This window comes from Canis aureus, chromosome 9 (assembly GCF_053574225.1).
Source record: "Canis aureus isolate CA01 chromosome 9, VMU_Caureus_v.1.0, whole genome shotgun sequence".
Classification (NCBI taxonomy): Eukaryota; Metazoa; Chordata; class Mammalia; order Carnivora; family Canidae; genus Canis; species Canis aureus.
This window is the reverse complement of record NC_135619.1, coordinates 61,473,603-61,490,565: the sequence shown is the minus strand read 5'-3', so window position 1 is coordinate 61,490,565 and position 16,963 is coordinate 61,473,603. Positions and strand designations below refer to the sequence as shown.

At 36.0% G+C, this 16,963-nt stretch overlaps 1 long non-coding RNA gene across 2 annotated transcripts in view; it reads left to right on the top strand.

Moving 5' to 3' along the window:
• LOC144321004 (uncharacterized) overlaps positions 1–11,263 on the top strand; it is a 126,305-nt gene extending 115,042 nt beyond the window's left edge. For both annotated transcript variants that reach the window (XR_013386678.1, XR_013386677.1), the window contains one exon: positions 9,964–11,263. This is a non-coding gene — a long non-coding RNA (uncharacterized LOC144321004). The remainder of the gene's footprint in view (positions 1–9,963) is intronic.
• The last annotated feature ends 5,700 nt before the right edge of the window (positions 11,264–16,963 follow it).

Genomic DNA, 16,963 nt, shown 5'->3' with positions numbered 1-16,963 from the left:
CCGAGACGCAGAAGAGAGGGGCATCCTTCTCTTCAAAGACAAAGGCAAGCAGGCAGGAATCTGAAGTAACAGACTTGCTAAATTCATACTCTGTCCTCTCACATCTTTACACTTTTCATGAAACCTCGCATAAAAACGCTCGGGTTTAACCATTTCTTTAGGTCCGCATTTCCTTACGAATGCTGTCAGGTCATGTAAAACTTGCATTAATAGATATATATGCTTGCCCCTTATTATTCACTTTTTTATATATGAGGATTTCAGGCAATCATTTTGGAGGGTAGAGGAAAAAAGGTATTTTTTTTTACCTCCTCACTTGTATGCTTTGCCACACCCATTAACACTACTTATCAAAATACTTTGTAATTACTTTTCTTCCATAGTCAATTGTCAAGACTTAAATGACAACACCCAATCCTTTAAAATCAGCAAATTGGGAGCACCTGGGTGGCTCAGTCAATGAAGCAACTGTCTTCAGCTCAGGTCCTGATCCTGGGGTCCTGGGGTCCTGGGATCCAACCCTGGGTCAGGCACCCTACTCAGCTACTCAGCGAGGAGTCTGCTTTTCCCTTTCCCTCTGACCATCCCCCCCTGCTCGTGCTCTCACTCACTCTCCCTGTCTCTTTCCAAAGAATAAATAAGCAAAAATATTTAAAAACACTTAAAAAAATAAAATCAACAAATCGAATATGCAAGCATGAATAATTATTTCTTATAACCATTCCTAATAAATAATATTAGATTAGGAGGAGAATGAGAAGCAAAGTGATCAGTGCCAGTTAACTGGAAAAGGTAAACTAATAAAGTAATTCATTAGCAATATGCAGCTGATTCCCACAGAAAGAAGAGACCTGGAGAAAAGTCTTATGATAAAGGTCTCTTAAGTCAGATATACTTGACTTCTAGCCTGCCAGCTTTTACATAATCAGCTGAACATCTTGTTTCTCAGTGTGCCTGGCTGTCAGGAAGCCAAAAACGTAAAACAATTTTTAGAAGAGGTTCAGAACAGAAAGATGCTAGGCAAGCTGTCATTACCACCTCTTTAGGGAAAATAATGTGTGCGTGCGACATACATGCGTACACATGCATTCTTGATATTGCTCACTGGGTGCTTTTACCATGTGTGTCTGGCTGAGGAAGAGCTTCAGCCCCAGGACATTTGAAATGTTCCTGTTTGCAAACATCCTTAGACTCCCAGGTTTTGCACTGGAAAGGAAATTAGCAATTGTAAGCTTTCATGATAGGGTTCTCATTTTGTCTTCTTTTAAATTACCAATATCTTCAAATTAACAATGGGTTATTCTAGTCAGTAATGTAAAATCGCATTGTAGGTGTAGACAAAAGTTTAGTTTGTTTTGTTAAGCATTTTTTAGAATAATTAATGAGGATTATAGAAATTCATTGAATACATATTAAAGTATAAACTCTTGTTGCTGTTACTTAATGTCACGTTCCCCAATATTATAGCAATCTTCACATTGTCTATTAAGAAACATTTCCTCTGGTGTGCCCAGCTGGCTCAGTCGGTTAAGCATCTGCCTTTGGCTCAGGTCGTGATCCCAGGATCCTGGGATTGAGCCCCTCATCAGTTTCCCTGCTCAGTGGGGAGTGTGCCTATCTCTTTCCCTCTGCCCCTTGATCATGCTTTCTCTCTCTCAAATAAATAAATAGAATCCTTTGAAAAAAAAAAAAAGAATAAAAAGAAACATTTCTCCCATGACAGACCTCAATACAGTGAAGGCAGAACTGTGTCATTTATATTTACTGGTTTAGTTATAGCATCCAGCATAACACCAGAGTAGAGAAAAAAAAAATTAAGTGAAGGATTAATTGTATGACATCAAAAAGATATAGGGATAGTGCACAAGTCAACTACATGAGGTACAAAAGTGAAACACAAAGTTCATAATTCTGTGTGTGAAGCCAACAATTCCTAAGGAGAAGGAAATCAATGAGATTTCATAATTCAGGGACCATCCTCCATGACTTTTGACATTTTTTGAATCATATTGACTCTTTCAAAAATATTGTGTTTTAGCTGATATAGACGTACAAGGTGCCTCTACCTTCTCTCCCACCTGCCAGGATAGGATCCACAAACACTTGGTACACAGGAAGAGCTCAAGAAATATTTGTTGAAAGGATGAATATGTGCTCAGTTAATTTTTATTTAACAAGTCTTTGATATTATAATTTAAAATAAGAAATATATATTTATTTTGCATCTTTTCCTGTCCTAAAACCCCTGATTCCTAAATGATGAGAGCAACAACGGGTGTCTTTTGTTATGTTAATGAGGCAATGTTACACAGGCTCCTAAGGATGGTTGCCAGGGGAACCAACCCTGTGACTAGGGAGTTGAAATTTTGGTCCCATTCTTTGGCCTCAGGGAAGAGAGGGGTTAGGGGATGAAACCATCACCAGTGGCAAGGACTTAATCAATTATGACAATGTAGTGAAGCTTCCATAAAAACCCAAAAGGGCAGGGTTGACGGAGCTTCTAGGTTGGTGAATATGTGGAGATTCAGGGAGAGCACAACTATCAAAAAGTAAAAATAAGTGCAATAAATTAAAACACATAGAAGTAATATATTCTAAATGAAGTATTCCACAGATGAAGTATTATAGTCCACAAAATATATGTGCAAAACTTGAGACAACTAAACAAAAAAAGACAAGGGAAATATAAGTATCTAATATATTAAAAATACACAGACTCATAAGTATATTTTAAAAGTGTGAATTTCTATTTTAAATCTCTTAAATTTTAAAAGCGCAGAAATAATAATAATCAAAGCATATGGCATATTATTATAAGCAATTAAAATGGCATAGATGATATCTATAGGAAACTTAAGATGTCTATCCCATTTATATAGAAATCCTACTCTAGTGAATCTAGTTAAGGAACATAATTTAGAATACAGAAAAGTTTGACTTACAGATAAATTTATTTTCATCATAATTATAATTGCAAAAATGTACTGGAGTAGGATAATTGCCAAATTACAGTACCTTATCCATACAATGAAATATTAGATGGTTATTGCAATTATAAGAATTTTAAAATGTACAGACTAAAAAAAAATTCAACTGGAGAAAAAAAAACTATAAAGCATTTTACACACTGCAATCCTACTAAAAATAAATATCCAGAAGAAATACATAGAATGGAAGTTGGTTAACTGAGGTGAGTGGTATAAGAATAGTTTTTCCTTTGTTAATTTCAATATACCTGAATTTAGCAAATTGCCATGGTATTTTTTTATTAGAGGACATGTAATTTACCTAATTTTTTAAAAGATTATATTTTTAAGTAATCTCTACACCCAACATGTGGCTAGAAGTCATGACCCTGAGATCAAGAGTCATAAGCTCTACCAACTGAGCCAGCCATTTCCCCCTAATTTACCTGATTTTCTTTTTTTTTTAAGATTTTATTTTATTCATGAGAGACATAGAGAGAGAGAGAGAGAGAGAGAGAGAGACATACAGTGAGAGAGAGAGAGAGAGAGAGAGAGAGGCAGAGACACAGGCAGAGGGAGAAGCAGGCTCCATGCAGGGAGCCCGACATGGGACTCTGTCCTGGGACTCCAGGATCATGGCCTGGGCCGAAGGCAGGCAGGCGCTAAACCACTGAGCCACCCAGGGATCCCCAATTTACCTGATTTTCAAGTGGAGCTATAAACTAAGAATAATATTTCAGATGCAGTTTTTGCAGCTTGAGATAGAGGGGTTATTATCTTCCAATCTTGTTTACAATTCTCATCGTAGTCTAAAAATAGGTTAGCTTATTTCAGAATTACATGATCTTCTTTTATACTTGAAGTAAATTGAAAATAGTTTTGCCCTCTTGTTTTTACCTCTACATTTGCTTTATTTGTTGTCAATTTGAGTTGTAAGATATTATATTTAATCATAAGTTGTTCGCTAACTTTCTACTACATTATTTCTAATACTTTGTTATAGATGATATAGAATTATATGAAATATTTTTTCAGGAAGTTTGAAATCCATCTGAGAATGTTCTGGGAATTTGAATACAGTGTAGAGAACCATCAGAAAAAGAGCTATCTACAAAATTGTAGGGAACTAAAAAAAATATTGGGATGTGAAAAATAGAGGTTCTCTATCTATTTCCCCATTCCATATTAGGATGTAGTCTCTAATGCTCTTTCCAGAAAGAATAAGTAATTTTAAGGTTTCCACTATAATAGGAAGCAATCCATCTCATTGTTGGAACTTTTTAAAAATTATAAAGCTTATTCTTACATCACTGGCATATCCCCATGTATCCCAGTATTCTTCCTTTCTGAAATAAACATTTAAAAAATAATAAAAGAGGGGGGATCCCTGGGTGGCGCAGAGGTTTGGCGCCTGCCTTTGGCCCAGGGCGCGATCCTGGAGACCCGGGATTGAATCCCACATCGGGCTCCCGGTGCATGGAGCCTGCTTCTCCCTCTGCCTGTGTCTCTGCCTCTCTCTCTCTCACTGTGTGCCTATCATAAATAAATAAAAAAAAATTAAAAAAAAATAATAAAAGAAAGAGTAGGGATTTTAGACATTATCTCTCATTGCATCTATCATTTTGTTTTACATTTCAGAGGTTCCACATGACATCTTAAATTTTTTTCACTTTGTCCTGTCTTACTTTCCTTCTCAGCCAGCTTCTCCAGACCCTTCTGTTGTCTCAAGAACTACAACTGCTCCCCTCTTTCTTCAGTGTTTCACTCTCCATTTGGCCACAGCTTCTCTCCCTTGATACCCCATGTTCCCCTAACACAATACTTTTGCAGGCACCTCATTAAGAGAAGGATTTAAGATAATAGAGGAAAACCACATTCCAGTAAAGAGCAGGAAGCAATTTAAATTGAATGTTAGTCTACCTCTCTCTTAAAATTCTCTGGCTATCCTGCTGTGACAAATTTTTTATTGTCCACTTTTCTCTATAATCTCATACACATGCTTTTCTGTGGGAACAATTTTCACCTACTCTGTGCCCAGAAGTTTTCACCATCTCTCTTCTTTCTTCAGGTCCAAACTATTTTCCATGATCTGCCCCCAGAAAACAATACAAGGATGTCTTCTATAATGTTCTTGACAGACAGCTTCCTTCCTCAAACACCAGCAGTTTCTATAAGCAGAAATCTACCCTACCTCATTCCACAGTAAATGCCCTTATAACACTTGTTTTCTTTCTGGTGAGAATTACAGTGAAATCAGACATGCTCTCCTGTAAACTTCCCTATGATGTGAGCTGCACGTTCTGGAAAAATAGGGACTGTATTGCCACTTATTCTACTTAAGACATATCTGATTGTCTGATGAAATTTCTCTCCCATCCATAGGCCTTGGTTTTTCTTTCTCCAAACTAAATACTCCTAGAATGTCAAAGTCTCCTATTTTTCAGCATCCTTTTCATTTTTCCCTGGATGCTCCACAGTTATGACTTGATTAGATTCCAATAAATAGAAATAAAAGCAATAGTCACATAACTTCTTGGAAATGCAGATAATAGTGGAACTAGGTCTATAATTAAGTTGTATTTAGCATTTCATTCAAATGGAACCAGTGTAAGTGACAGCTCTTTCATGTGGTTATATGAACACAATGAGTAGTACTGAGAGATTTAACAAATGAGCCTAGAGGACACTAGTTACCTTTGAATTTCAGATAACAAATGATCCTTTGGTTTAAGTAAGTCCATGCCTATGATTTATCTTGGAACTATATACAAGAGACAATCAGTGAAGTAAATACGTAGCCCCTCTGGGTAAGCCACTATAGACAGCGCATTATGGGTCTATGTGATGGAGAGAACTTTAATCAGTGATTCCTTACAAAAGAGGAATCAAAGTGTCATGTGATGTTAGAGGTTTTAGAAAACCTAATTAATTCCTTCTCCACCATTTTATTTTAAAACAGAGTCAAGCAACTAAATTGGGATCAAACCAGAACTTCAAAAACACAATTTATGCAATTGCCAAATGGAGCTTACCTCTGAACTGAAATTATCTGGACCTTCAAAGTGGAGTCATATGGGTCAAAAAGCTTTATAAGACAAAAACAAAAGCAAAAACCTTCAACTCAGAACAAATCAGTTTAAACAAAGAACAATGTATTGAAAAGCATAGAGAGAGGCTTTGGCTGTGGCTAGATTGAACTCCATTTTGGATTATCCCTAGAGCTCTTTATTTTTTTTTTTTTTTTCAAAATTTGTGCCTGTGGTAGAAAAAAAATGACCAGCAGAAACTTCTTGCTTATATTCTCTTCTTTTAGCAAGTTCAAAGGAATAAGGGCTTCTTTCTAATGTTCCTGGAAAATTCCAAGATTTAATCTTATAGGAATGACACAGGTCCATTACTTCCTCATGCCTAGTTACTATAGCTACAGGATGTGATAAATTGATGACCGGCTAAGTCTAGCCCTGGAACAAGGTGGGAAATGACCCTACAGAGTTCATGGAATGTGACTGAAGGAGAGGTGGCCTCCAAAGATAAATCAAGAGTCAGGATCACAGATTCTGCGTAAAAAAAATACCCAGATGTTCACTATTAGGGGCAAAATTTAGCTACCCACCCAGTATGCGTGATTGCTTGAGGCTATGTGGCATGGGGAAAATACAAGCTCCACTGCTTTGTATCATGTGTGGTGCAGCCTAGAAACACCTATTTCTTCCTTGTTTGCAGCAAATCGAAGTGAGAGAACTGCTTTTCAGTGATTAGTGGAATCCTTGCAAAATTGATCCTAGTAGAGCTTTGAAGAGAGGCACCTAGGTGGCTCAGTCAGTTAAGTGTCTGCCTCCAGCTCAGGTCATGATCCCAGGGTCTTAGGACTGAGCCTTATGTTGGGCTCCCTGCTCGACAGGGAGTCTGCTTCTCCTTCTCTCTCTGCTCATCTCTCTGCTCATGCTCTCTTTCTCACTCACTCTCTCTCAAATAAATAAATAGATAAAATCTTTTAAAAAGAGAGAGAATGAGAAAGAGAGATTTGAAGAAGGCATGTATAAGAGGTTCAAATAAACCATCTCAAAAGTCAGATGAGGGAGTATCTTTCCCAAGAGAAGGACTCAGTTGGGATTGGAGAGGGTAGAGGTTTCCTCCATTATTGTGTTCACTCACAGAAAAATTAAGAGTATCAGTTAAACAGATATAAATATTGCTTCCTTAAGCTATATTTTAACCTAGGTAGAGTAAGAGAAAAATCAGACTCTAAACACAGGTCTGAGCCACAGCCTCAGCAAACCCAGATGAAGGCCATGGGGAAAAGAATATCCAAGAGCTACAATAGGAAGCATGGAGTTACGTCTGGCTTGACTAAGAGGTTAAATGTAGCCAGGAGCAGCTTAAAGACAGCGCTGGGACAGATCAAGTGACAGAGACCACAGGCATGAAGTGATTTGTTTTATATTAAAAACCAGATGTTTAATTACTTGACATTTCCAATCATTTACTTAATTTGAATCTCTCATTAGCCTCTTAAGGTGAGTGATGGAGGCTAAAAATCCATCCCTTTAAAACAAATGACTGAAATCCTCCCGGGGAGCTAGAATTAAGATCAGAATTGATTGGGGTTGATTCCCTGCTTTACAAAATACGGTGATTTTCACAGAGTTTGGGGGCCAGTACTTAAAGACAAATTTTAACCATGGATCACATTTAAAATAGTGAAGGCATAGATTGGATAGTATCCCCATTCCCTCCACACAGTCTCATCCTTTGAGGTTTACAAGTGTAATTGATTAACAATATTGATGGAATTTGTACTGTTCTCCTTAAATATAAAACACCATCTTTTTTGTACATAAGATTTTTATCCCATCTTGTTTCAAAATGATCAGTAAGAGTTGATACAAAAAGAAAAACAAAAACAAAAAAAGGAGCAAATATGTCTTGAAATCAATAACACAGAATGAGAGGGGATGGGGAGTTTTCCAGAAACAACTACTGTAGGGTTTAGACATGTAATAAAAGGAAACAGACTATGATATCTCACTGTACAATCTCTACGGTGCTCTCCTGGACATGTCATCATTTCTCTGAAACTCTATTTCCTCATCAGCATATTGAAAATAATGATATCATCTCACTAATCGTGTTTTTATGAGGATGGAGGGAATGTATGCAAAATCTAATTATAAACCGTAATGCACCGATGATCATTAGAAATCAGCAGAATTTCAATCTTCAAACTATTTGCATATGAAAATCCAACTAATTTTCTTTATTTGCTCCATTATAAGAATTGATTTAAACCATCCTCGAGTGGAGAGATGGTTTTGTCAGGTTGAATGGAAAATTCATTCTTCCCCTCAGGAATGGGTGTCTCTCAGTCATGTTCCTAAAGACTGAGTTCCCTCTGAATTCAAGGACCGGAGAGGCAGATGTTCTGTTGCTAATAATTTCTGGTCTAATTTTCACAGGAAATTTAGGTTCTCGTTGAACAGCCATGAGGGCCAATTAAGAAAAGATGGGAAAAGGGCCTGTGGGAATAAAGAGATATGTACATTATGCTAGAGATGCTTGGAAGGCAGGAAGAAGGATTGGGAAATTTGCAGTGATGGGGAGCCTCAGCTAGGAAATTGTTGGAGATGACAGCTATCCATGAGGTGCCAGTAAAAGTCTAGAGAAGAGCAAATCCATTGTGAGGGTACGTGGTTGCATTCTGAGAATGTCTGCTGTCTCAGAACGTTCACCAACTGACTGGGCTGTTTGTATATCACTGGAAAATTATCATCTGACTAAGAACCTGGGCCAGTCAACCATCCAATCTTTATGTGAGAAGGGATGTCTAGATGTCCAGCTTCTTGCTGTCCAGCTGCTAAGCAGGAACCATGTGGTGTAGGCCATGACATGTCATATTTCCTGCTTACCCCATGGAGATGCCTTCCTGCAGTGCTCTGGAATGACTATTAAGTCACCACTCCCTTTGCCCTGAAGTCTAGCTGAGTTTGGTGAGGGACATAAGCCTCTCTGTTACAGTAATAATTATTTTTATCATTAATTATTAAAGTTGAGATAGGAAGTTTTATCAGAATGTCTGAGCTAAGGAGAGTAACTGCAGGCAAGCTGAAACTTCAGTGAGGAGCTTCCTGACAAGAAGGAAACAACAGGTCTTCTCTATAATAACACTTATATAATGAGAGGTGCTTTTTCCTAGTGCTACTTCTGTGTAGGTCTACGTATTAGAGAGATTGAGTAGCATAATGAACAATTTCTGAAGGAACAGTTTCAGAAAAGGTGCAGAATATTGTAAATGTGACATATTTTAAAATCTCTATTCTTGGCATAAACCTAAGAGCATAATCAGAAAATTGTAGGTATAGGAAAGTATTTTGAAAGGAGCCAGAAAAAAAAAATGACAGCAAGGTATTAACATATCTGATTTTTCAAGAAAGTTCCTTTTTAAGCCAGAATCTTTATTTTCATGAGTAAAATGAGCTAATATATAACATGTAATATATAATAAAATGCACACACACTTACAGTATATAGATAATGAATATAGATAGTGTGTGTGTGTGTGTATGTGTGTGTACAAAAAAGAGAAAGTCCTTCCTGCTCTCTCTGTTATTCAGTAGAAGATTTGCCAATGTATCAGACATTCTTAAAGCCCCAAAGATATTGAGAGCCAGCAAACATGAAAATACCTTTTCACAGCTGAGGCTTTAAGCAAGCAACAGCCAGTTTATAGGTACTTTGGGGACTTTCTAAGGCAAATTTGTTCTTCATGAAACACTGGATACTGACATTTGAAATAAAGTGACGTTTCTTCGGATTTCTGGCATCAACTAAGTATACACTGAGTTGAGTCTGGGTTTCCATAGCTTTCATCACATTGCATTTGGTAGAGAAACTGGGAACTACAGAAAATTCACTTAAAGAAAAAGAAACCAGACAATTAGGGAATACTCATATACCTAAGAGGAGTTTCATTTTCTCTTTCCTTCTCTCCACCCCATAGTTGGATTCCAGCTGCTATTACAGATAGAAAAACACCACCCGTGGAAACAGAATAAAAAATGACGGCCAAGCATCCGAGTGCCCACCCCTTTTGCTCTTGCAGGAAATTGATCATGATTACATGCATCTGATCTTAATGGATAGTCCCTGCTCTGAGCCCCAAGGAGAACAGCCAAAGAGGAGAGGAAAAAGCAACTCAAGATCCCTGCCAAAATGCCAAAATGCCCTGAGGAAGAAATTGCTTCCTTGAGTTAAATCTGCAGATGATTTTAGCCTTGTGTTTATGTGCAAACAATAAGTCAATAGTATTAATATCTAATTCCATTTATGCCCCCAGATACTGGTGGTATTCTACCCAAAGTAAGTTACCAAGTTTTCATTTCACATCCTTAGAAAATTAGCATTCTGTTAGAAACATTCAAATAATCACAAAAAGACAATTCAGAATTTGTCAAATATTCACAGATAAAAACAAAGAATACATGCAAATATGATCATGAAATCAGTGAAGTGACATAAACTCATCAACTAACCCAAGAAATGTTAGATGTCTTGAAAATATTTGCTCCCAAGCTAGGGTTATATTTATCAAATTAACTGGACATCATTCTCCCCAAAAAGATGGCTGCTTCCAGAAGAAGGAGGATATTTATCATGAATTCTTTCCTCTAGGAACTAGAATAGATTTGACATTTTAAAAATATATCTCTGGTTTTCATTTTGGCCACCTCAGGATTTGAGCAACCATGTCCATGTTATATGTTACCTCACGATCCCCCACTCTGGATGATGTAAGTAGGGCTACATAAGTTTTATTAACATAAAGATCCAGTTTGAACCATTTTGCCATGAAACATCCATTTAAAAAAAATAAATAACAAATAAATATTATAACAAACAAATAATATATTTTGCTAAGGATTTAATTAGAATGAATAGGTATGATGGAAAAAAAAAAGAGTCTCTGGTTATTGTCTAGATAGAAAAATTTCCCTCAAAGTTATTTTTTCTCCCTGAATATTCCAGCAATAGGGATTTGGACTCCTCTGATTCTCCCAGAAGTGTACAGGGAAACTGAAGTAGAAAATCAGAGGGCGGATTTAAGATATAATGGGTCACAAATGTTCTGGTGGCAGCTGGGGCCTAGAAAGGAACATGACCATTGAGAGACTCCCTGCCGTGAAAAATGTATCAAGGTTTTCCAGGTGTTATAATATTTGACGTTCATCTTTAAGTTGTGGGCTGTCCATGTTCTAATCTCCATTGTCTCCAAATGTTCATTAAACCTCTTTTACAAATTATTGACTTGAGTTCCTGGAGCTTTGTGGGATATGGGAGGGAGACAAGAATATTTTAGCTACAACTGCAACATTGGAAGTGACTGAGAAGGCAGGTACCACTCTATATGCATTGCATTTATTTGACATGGATGTATATTATTATTACATACAGACATTAAAATGGGGGCAACATAGAATAACAACAGGCAAGGACACACTGGAGGGTAAATATGCAGGCATTAAACTAGAAAGATAATTCCCAGCCTGACAATCTCTCCTAAATCATGAAGAACCCTTTTGATAACATTCTCTGGAAAATCTGACCCCCTCCTGTATACTTTCTTAAACTTGAAACATGAAGAGTTGTATCTTTCAAATCACTGGTTCAAATTTAGGCCAGGCTACTAAAAGCATGCTTTGATAGAGATCCTATTTTCTGATTAGGTCTTGGTGAAAGATTGTACATATTCCATCACCAATTCATCATATAACCCCCTTTTTCAAGACTTTTTAAAAAAAATCTAATAAGCAGTTAGTACACTTGGTAACTCTAGGGTTTTCCAGAGCAAAGGGTTCCACTTTGTAAATTCAGATGAATATAGGACAAGATAATGTTAACAGAGTGATGTATAGTTTTGTTAATATATAGATGATATTTATATATTCGGCTCTTCAGTAATGTTCATTTTGAAAGCATTCTTATTCTGTTTCCCTGTATTCTCTGATATCATTAACTAAAAATGTGAAGATCATATCAATATAAATAAAGACAATTTCTTCTCGCCAGATCAAAACTTCCAATTAAGATTTAAGAAATTTGTGGAAGGAAGGCTGATAGATTAACCGTGTTTCAATATTTCAAATAGAATACTGCATTTCCAATAGGAAAGTAAGAAATATGGAAATTCGGTCAATATAATATGGACTTTCATACAATAATTCTTTGAATTTTGGTTTTAGAAAAAAAAAGCCTAATGTTAAGAACCACCAACAATGTATCATATTTAAATAGATATGTGCTATATTTGTCAATTCCACAAATAACTTTCCTTAAACTATAGTGACTAATTGTTATATGAACATACGTATAAAAGTAATCTTCTCAGGGACGCCTGAGTGGCCCAGCAGTTGAGCAACTGCCTTTGGCTCAAGGCATGATCCTGGAGTTCTGGGATAGAGTCCCACATCAGGTTCCCTGCATGGAGCCTGCTTCTCTCTGTGCCTAAATCTCTGCCTCTCTCCTTCTGTGTCTCTTACGAATAAATAAATAAAAACTTTTTTTTAAAAAAGTAATATTCACAACATTTTGTCACGGACTTTTTTGCAAAATTTTGCATCATATGGTCATTAGGCAAAAACATAACTCATAGGCAAAGTTCACAGCAATTCTGTTGTCTCAACCCCTAAAGTCAATGATCTAAAAATCTTGTTCACAGTATTATTTTAACCCTTCTAGCCACAGTTGGACAGACTTAAAACAAACTTCCCACTTATGCTTTAACTATTCAAGTTTGCTTGCATTGAATAGCCTGATTGGCAAGGTATGGACAATCATTTATCACAACTAAATTTCTAAGGATTATCAAGAATAATGCATTTAGATTAAGAAAACAGTCCTTAAAACTAGGGGAACAAATTACAAAAAACACCAGCCTCTAAAAGAAGATACAGAGAAGTGGAGGAGAATTCACATGGGGTCATTTCCATATGTGAAGTGAATGTTAAAGCAATCATCTCCTATCTCATCCCATTCAAAGACATAATCCCACTTGGATCTGTGCTAAACACATGGATATGAACTGAAGCAAGTCAAAGGGAGGATAAACATGTGAGAGTCTTTGTTGTCCAATCTTCTGAAAAGCCTGTGAAACATGAACTGCATGCGAGACTGCCTTCTCATCTAATAATGTATAATGTACTTCTGATCTTTCCAGGAGTTCTTAACCTGAAGCCACAGAATGAAATCCATATTCAATGCAAATATAACACCTTTCAGTTCTGGAATGTTCTCTCTTGTCTCCAGATTTTTCACATATAATGGTGTTGAATGGTTCTGGTTCAAAGTCTTTCATGAGGCTGTATTAAAAAGGTCAGCCAAGAAAACAGGTATCTGAAGGCTTGATCACAGGGTCTGAAGAATCTTCTAAAATGATGAGGATGAGGAAAAGTAATTTTCTCTCTACCTTATTAGACTCTTGGCTTCTATCCTATCCTGTAATAAAAGACTAACAGGAGAAAAACAAATGGGTTTAGTAACATGTATACCTCCTGTATACATGGGAGATACTCTGGAAAACTAAGTAATTTTCTGAAACAGTCCAAGCCACCACCTTAAATACAATGTCGAGCTAAAAACAAAAGATGTCGGGGGTTATGGTGGATAAAGCCAGTTATTAGGAGGTCATGAGGCAAAAAATAGTAAACAAAGGTGTGGTTGTTACAGAGATCTAAATCAGTTGCCTTCTCCATTGATAAGCATTTTCAGAGATTTGATCATCCTCTTCTCCCTGGTATAGTGAGACATTCCTACAAATGGAGATTTTCCTTACATATGTAAATGTGTCTTTCAGAAGAGTAACTTCTACTAGGTTTTGAGAGATTCTCTTAATGTCTGCTGTTTCTTAAAAATAATCGGCTTAAGACAACCTTTATGCCAAAGAGGAATATTTTGGAGTGACATATTTTGTTCCCCTTCAATAGCTAACTTACACGACTAGCAAGTTGGTATTGGCTTTTGGTAGGATGCTTCAGTTCCTTGCCATGGGCACCTTTCATAGGACTGCTCGACAGTATGGGAGCCAGCTTTGGTGGCTGGCTTCTTCTAGAGTAAAGGATGTAGGAAGGATCAAGGTAGAAGTAAGAATATCTTCTGTGACCTCCTCTAGGAAGTCATACACCATAATTTCCGCTATATGTTATTGGTTGCACAGGTCATTGGTATCCAGAGTGAAAGGGACTGCATCATGGTGTGAATACCAGGAAATGAAAATGATTATGGGTCATTTTGGAGTCTGATTATTACAAGAGGGTTAACAAATCAGGTTCCCATGGTTAAGTTTAAATGTGGGATAGTTTTTCAAAGGCCCTTCAATTCGATCCATATCTTTTGTTAAATATGTAGAGCTTACTGCTTAATTTTCTGATAATAATAATATGATACTCAAAACAATACATGTCGAGTCCTGCATGAAGACAAATTATTTGGTCAGCAGGTTATAACTGACCTAATGCTACATAGAGGTGGTAATTACCTATGTGTGTATGTGTGTGTCTCTTAATGCTCTGATAACATTGCTACAAAATAGGAACTATCCCGCTATGTAATTCACCAGCCATTTTCAGTTGAAATCCTACTTTAAAATAAAAATAAAAATAAAAATAAAAATAGATTATAGGCCCCAGTCTTACTCCAAAAAAAAAAAAAAAAAAAAAAGCTCTTCAAAAATACAAAGAGAGATGATCAGGCACATCTTCTGCTTAATGATTTGTGGTATTAGTAACACGTGTGCACGTGTGTGTGTGTGTGTGTGTGTGTATAAAAACTTATTCTGAAAAAAAAATCTTATTCTCAAAAGGAATTGTTATCTTCCTTTTTATGTTATGAAGTCCCTACAAGAGGGGCTACCTGAGTATTGGGAATAAAAACAAAAAGGAACTAAGAGACAAATCTTGTCAGTTTGATATTTAATTTTACATTTAACAGGAAAAAATAAAATAGAGCATGGCTTTACTTTTAACAGGAAGAAGTTTATTATAAAAAAATCTGACCTGAGACCAAGAAACATATATATATATATATATATATATATATATATATATATATATATATATTACAATATATACATATATTGTATTTTTCTAGGGTTTTGTTTATTTGTTTGTTTTTTAGTTTGCTTCTGTGTTTAAATTTTTTTTTTTTTTTTAAAGAGAGGGAGTGAGCACTCGGAGTGGAGGCATTAAGAGGGGGCAGGGTAATGGAGAGAATCATGCAGGGCTCCATGCCTGAGGTTTCAAGGGAGACTCAATCTCACAACCCTGAGATCATGACTTGAGTGGAAATCAAGAGTCTGACACTCAATTGCAATAAATCAAGAATCTAGTGTTTACTCGACTGAGTCATCCAAGCATCTTGCTCACCCTGGAGATACAGCCTCTGCCTGGGTCAGCAATTTTGATCCCTCAGTAATCACAGTGGAGCTTTTTTGAAGTAACCTATAATCTGCCTTGTGTGGTTTAAGGTGTCACTATCTCTAAATTCCAACAAGAAAATGACAAAATTAAAATACTAAGGACTGCAAACTAGAGGTACATTTCATTAGGTAACTGAAAAGCAATGAAAAGAACTTTTAATGCCATTACATTTTTGTGAAAATGTTTTAGGGCTAACAGTAAGTATTTAAACCATGGGACTTTATGCTGTTTAAAAAAGCAAACAAGTCAACAAAAGTACCATAGGCAAAAGCAGCGAATGCAAATAACTCTGCCTTTAAAAATGTATGTTTGTGCAAGTCGTAAAGGACAGTTTTTTTTTTTCTTTTTGAAAGTATTTCAAAAATCAGGAATATGTTGCATGAGTACTAAATTTTAACCTCTAAGAGGGAATTACGTTAAATTACACTAAATGGTACTCTTCATTGAATAAAATTTAGAATAAATATAAAGAATGAAATTTCTCTATAAAAGTTGGCATGTTTATATCCTTTGTACCAGTAATTGTGAATCATTATTCTTATTACATCACAGAAGAAAAGTCCCCTAAGTGAGAGAGAACTAAGTTAGCAACAGGTACTTCTCTGGTTTTTGATGAAATAAAAAGCTATCTTTTATAAAAATAAAGCCTCCCAATTACTTCTTAGGTGTTATCAATATATGATAAGACTAAGCAATTAAAAATAATATTAATGTACAATTTTAAATGCAAGTATGAACTGAGACCATAGTGCATAGCAGAAAACCAATAAATAAATTTGTGGAATAAATGATTTTTTTTTTCTCAAAAAAACATTTTGAATTTATTTTCACATTTTAAAACCACTTCCAAATCTGGTGTTTAATTGGATGCAGTATTAACTGCATTGACAATAGCATTATTTTGTGAATTTAACCTTAATTATTGTTGAATGAATAAATGAGAGTATTATTTTCTTGCATTTTATAACATTGGGAAGAAGACTGTGAACAAGTTCAAAGAATCTGGTAATGATGTTAGCTGATGAGCATACCTTTTTTTTTTTTTTTTTTTTTTTTGTTTTTTCTTTCTGGCCCCAGAATTAGACTGTATTTCCCAGACTCCTTTGCAATTAGGTAGGGTCATGCATCTGAGTGTAGTCAATGTTTAGTTCGTATGTGCTATTTCTTGGACTTATTCATAAAAATCTCCCAAGTCCCTCTGATATGACATTTTTCTCTTGACTGGCTTGGTGATCTTGTCAACCATTTATTAAACCAAAGGTAAGGTCTGGTGTTGGAATCACAACTTGGACTAATCAGGAATCTAAGTTAAAATATCATTTGGGTGAGGTGAGAAGTAAACATATGGTGGTAAGCCTCTGACATTTCAGGTTCCATCTGTTAATGCAGTAAGCAATTCCCAAATCAAATGTTTTGAAGGATTTTGTAGAGCTAAAAGTAAGTTAGTAAAAAATCCAGGATTAAAGATTTTTCTGAAAGGTGTTTTTATCTAATTCAAATTCAGTTTAAATTAAGCTTATAAATCTCTGT